At 38.2% G+C, this 5206-nt stretch overlaps 1 non-coding gene across 1 annotated transcript; it reads left to right on the top strand.

The window, feature by feature from the left end:
* The first annotated feature begins 2695 nt into the window (after positions 1 to 2695).
* Positions 2696 to 2778, top strand: trnal-cag (transfer RNA leucine (anticodon CAG)). Its single transcript has one exon. It is a non-coding gene; the product is annotated as a tRNA-Leu (tRNA).
* The last annotated feature ends 2428 nt before the right edge of the window (positions 2779 to 5206 follow it).

Genomic DNA, 5206 nt, shown 5'->3' on the forward strand with positions numbered 1-5206 from the left:
AAACAACTGTGGGATCCTGTTTTTCTGTGATTTGAACCCAGGGAACAAATTACGGCAGGATCAGCCTGATATTATTTGTATCCCACTGTAACTTTACTGTATAAAGAGCTAACATCTCCAAAATGTCAGGAGTAGTTAGTCATTACAAGAAGTGTTTATAAACACTTTAGACCCCATTCCTACAAAACTGCTCAAAGAAGTCCTGCCATTAATTAATTCTTCGATCTTAAATATGATCAACCTATCTCTAATGATTGGCTATGTACCACAGGCCATCAAGCTAGCTGTAGTTAAACCTTTACTCAAAAAGCCATCTCTAGACCCAGCAGTCTTAGCTAATTATAGGCCAATCTCCAACCTTCCTTTCATATCAAAAATCCTTGAAAGAGTAGTTGTCAAACAGCTAACAGATCATCTGCAGAGGAATGGTTTATTTGAAGAGTTTCAGTCAGGTTTCAGAGCTCATCACAGCACAGAAACAGCTTTAGTGAAGGTTACAAATGATCTTCTTATGGCCTCTGACAGTGGACTCATCTCTGTGCTTGTCCTGCTAGACCTTAGTGCAGCATTCAATACTGTCGACCATAATATCCTATTAGAGCGATTAGAACATGCTGTAGGTATTACAGGTACTGCACTGCAGTGGTTTGTATCATATCTATCTAATAGACTCCAGTTTGTTCATGTAAATGGAGAGTCCTCTTCACACACTGAGGTTAATTATGGAGTTCCACAGGGTTCAGTGCTAGGACCAATTCTGTTTACATTATACATGCTTCCCTTAGGCAGTATCATTAGAAGACATAGCATACATTTTCACTGCTATGCAGATGACACCCAGCTCTATCTGTCCATGAAGCCAGATAACACACACCAATTAGTTAAACTGCAGGAATGTCTTAAAGACATAAACACCTGGATGGCCGCTAACTTTCTGCTTCTTAATTCAGATAAAACTGAGGTTATTGTACTCGGCCCTGAAAAGCCTAGAAATATGGTATCTAACCAGATTCTTACTCTGGATGGCATTACCTTGGCCTCCAGTAACACTGTGAGGAACCTTGGAGTCATTTTTGACCAGGACATGTCCTTCAATGCACATATTAAACAAATATGTAAGACTGCGTTCTTCCATTTGCGCAACATCTCTAAAATTAGAAATATCCTGTCTCAGAGTGACGCTGAAAAACTAGTTCATGCATTTATTACTTCCAGGCTGGACTACTGTAATTCATTATTATCAGGATGTCCAAAAAACTCACTGAAAAGCCTTCAGCTAATCCAAAATGCTGCAGCAAGAGTACTGACAGGGACTAGAAAGAGAGAGCATATTTCTCCTGTTTTGGCTTCCCTTCATTGGCTTCCTGTTAAATCCAGAATTGAATTCAAAATCCTGCTCCTCACATACAAGGTCTTAAATAATCAGGCCCCATCTTATCTCAATGACCTTGTAGTACCATCTCACCCTATTGAGCACTTCGCTCTTGCTCTGCAGGCCTACTTGTTGTTCCTAGAGTATTTAAAAGTAGAATGGGAGGGAGAGTCTTCAGTTTTCAGGCCCCTCTTCTGTGGAACCAGCTTCCAGTTTGGATTCGGGAGACAGACACTATCTCTACTTTTAAGATTAGGCTTAAAACTTTCCTTTTTGCTAAAGCATATAGTTAGGGCTGGACCAGGTGACCCTGAATCCTCCCTTAGTTATGCTGCAATAGACATAGGCTGCCGGGGGATTCCCATGATGCACTGAGTTTTTCCTTTCCAGTCACCTTTCTCACTCACTATGTATTAACAGACCTCTCTGCATTGAATCATATCTGTTATTAACCTCTGTCTCTCTTCCACAGCATGTCTTTTATCCTGTCTTCCTTCTCTCACCCCAACTGGTCGCAGCAGATGGCCGCATCTCCCTGAGCCTGGTTCTGCCGGAGGTTTCTTCCTGTTAAAAGGGAGTTTTTCCTTCCCACTGTTGCCAAAGTGCTTGCTCATAGGGGGTCATATGATTGTTGGTTTTTTTTTCTCTGTATCTATGAAGCGCCTTGAGGCGACTTATGTTGTGATTTGGCGCTATATAAATAAAATTGAATTGAATTGAATTGAACTAAAATTCAAGAATGTGGGATCCTGTTTTTCCGTGATCTGGAGAGCTCAGCGCGTCCTCCTGACGCAGGGAAAACCAATTCTACCTTGGCACTTGTGCAGGTGAAGCCAAAGGGAAGATATGCTTCACCATATTTTCTAGTCTTTGGCTTGGAAGGAAGTTGGTTTGGAAACATATTTGGCAATGCTTCATCTCTTGCTTTGCATTTGTGTCGGAGCCCTGTCAAAAACCTGTCCATTATGCTAGCAGTATCCTAGCATTCTTTTTCTTTTTTTTTCATACAGCGTCCCCCCTGCAATGGCTTTGCACCCCCCCCCCCCCCTGGGAACCTCTGCACTAATCAATAATGTCAATAAACAATTCTCAGCACATAGATACATGAACTGTCTTTCTTCTATCCAAGTTAAGCTTATGGTAGTGTGCTTGCTTACACTGATGAATTACAAGCTCTTTCATATAGCAAAGTACCGTCTTGAGTGAATCTGTTTGGCTAATAAACTCAAACTCCTGGGGTGATCTGGTAACGTAGCTATATTTAATAAATCTGTTAGTTTATGAGTTTACAATCCAAGCTGACTTTGAAAGCTAAATGTAGTTGTCAGGATGGCCGAGCGGTCTAAGGCGCTGCGTTCAGGTCGCAGTCTCCCCTGGAGGCGTGGGTTCGAATCCCACTTCTGACAGCATTCCTTTTCGGGCAGGGATAGCTCAGTAGGTAAAGTGGTCGCCCCATGATCGGAAGGTCGGCGGTTCGAATCCACTTAACGGCTACCCTGAGGTACCCCTGAGCAAGGTACCGTCCCTACACACTGCTCCCCGGGCGCCTGCTTAGTGGGCTGCCCACTGCTTCACTGAGTGAATGGGTCAAATGCAGAGAAAAACAAGTAATTTCCCCATGGGGATCAATAAAGTATCCATTATTATTATTATTAAATCACAACTAGCTCGCGATTCTTCTTGATTTAACTCATCGATCTTAATGCGGTTTCTAACAAAATCAGGTAGCACTTTATAATACAGTTCAGTAACAAGATGTAACAGAGAGATGAAATATTATGTAGTGAAATAAAGCTACATTTCAAATATGATTATGTCCTATTTTTCTGTAAGAGCCACAGTACATTAATGGTGGTTGTTTTATTATTTCATGTTAAGTTAAACAGTATTCCTAAGAACTCTTAACAAAAGACTGTGATTAATAAGTTGATTAAGTTGTCATTATAAAGGTAAACTCATTTTTTCAGAGGAAGTGTTTTATTAGTAAAACAAACCCATGTACTTTAATATCTTGATACAAGATATTAAAGTATGGTGATGTTTTGGTTTTTGTTCCCCTGATGATGTTATCAGAGCATGTCAACAGAGTTGTAGAATATTATATTTGCTCACCACTAATATTTTTGTGATTTGAAACATTAGACCACACATGTAATTGATTACAACTGCTTGATTGATTGCTTGCTTGCTTGTTTGATTGATCATTTACATTTGGAATACAATTCTGGTTCTAGACTTTCAGTGGTAAAATGTAAAATTGCCCAGTCTCACGGCACTTCATTAAATTGTTGTTTTGTTTTTCATGTTCATGTACATTAATTTTTATGTTGTTGTGGGTCATTGAACACAAATTTGTGATGCATTTCAGTAGAAATATATTTTGTTGCAGGCGCCTTTTTTTTGGTAGATAAAGCAGGGACTGTCACCATGGCAATCTGAATAAACAAATTGCATTTTAACCCAAATTACTTTGGGGTTAAAATATTTTAATAGTTTTTAATACCTTAAACCTAAACAAGTGACATGTCTGAAACTAAAAACATCTTACAAATGACTGAGAAATATGACGTTTTCATTCCAGAAACCAAAATGACTTTCTCCTGCACTCCCATGAAACCTCCATAGAAGTGATAGAAGTTGTGTTCAAGGACACAAAATAACAAGGTGAAATTCATGTCGAGGCATTGAAAAAAATAAATGAATAAGATAAGTCTCCAGCAACAGGAAACAGTAGATTAAACGTCATGACTGCATTGGGGACTGGTTGGTTCTTTGGTTTTATGTTTATTGTAAAGAATCTATACAGAACCACCTATGTACCCAGGTGATCGTTGTACTTTTGGGCATTTGATTTAATTATTTTTTCCACTGGTTTCACAGTTGTTTTGTTATTTAAATGACTTACAGTAAATAGAACACTTCATTGTAATGGTGCAATATGGTCTTGTTGCATCCCTGTTTTGACAGATACTACAGCTGGTACAGAGTGTGTGAGACTGAGTTGTGTGCAAATGGAGCAGTAAATAGTTAATACTTACTCATTTTCATTGCCCTTTGCCATAAACATTGTTGTGAATAGCAGAGCTAAAGAAAAGTGGAAGTAAATTTTTCTAGAAAATTTGGTTAATATTGGTTCAGATTTTTCACTTTATGACAATCAATGTCATTTTCTGTTAAATGAGAGGCTTTCATTAATAAAAAATAAATAAATATCAATGATAATAAATATGTAATACTACCAAATAATATCTTTGTGTCTAAGGGGTGATAGTGATATGGTCCTGTCACAATTCAGAAAATATCCACACCTTTTCAAATTGTATTAAACAATATTATATTATTTAACTTTTAGCCTAATTTTCATATCACATTTTCATTTTAAAATCATAATTTAAAACATTAGAAACCAAGTTTAAAGTTAAGGTTATTGAAAAAGAAAAAGAATAAATAATCACAAACCTGAATTTCTACATTCCACATTACTAAAACTTTATCCATGTTGCATAAATGATGATGTCAGGGCTCCAACTTCAGTGTTGACTCATGCCTCATGAATATCCGTGCTTCAGAGTAACCTGTGCATTTGTGCTGATGAAGGCATTTACAGAAAGCTTCTGGTGGTGTCAAGGTTGTTGGCAATGTACTGGCTGCATTGTGCTGATGCATACACTTAATGCACTACTATTATTGGGTCCTTGGGCATCACGATGAGTGAGTAAGCACATATGCACTGTTAAAGGGTACTATGCTTATGTTTAACGCATAATAAGACTATTCCAAAACCCTGATCAAAATTTGGAAGTCGAGTTGTATCAACAATCACTGGTACAATGT

The sequence above is a fragment of the Astatotilapia calliptera genome, chromosome 15, assembly GCF_900246225.1.
Source record: "Astatotilapia calliptera chromosome 15, fAstCal1.2, whole genome shotgun sequence".
Classification (NCBI taxonomy): Eukaryota; Metazoa; Chordata; class Actinopteri; order Cichliformes; family Cichlidae; genus Astatotilapia; species Astatotilapia calliptera.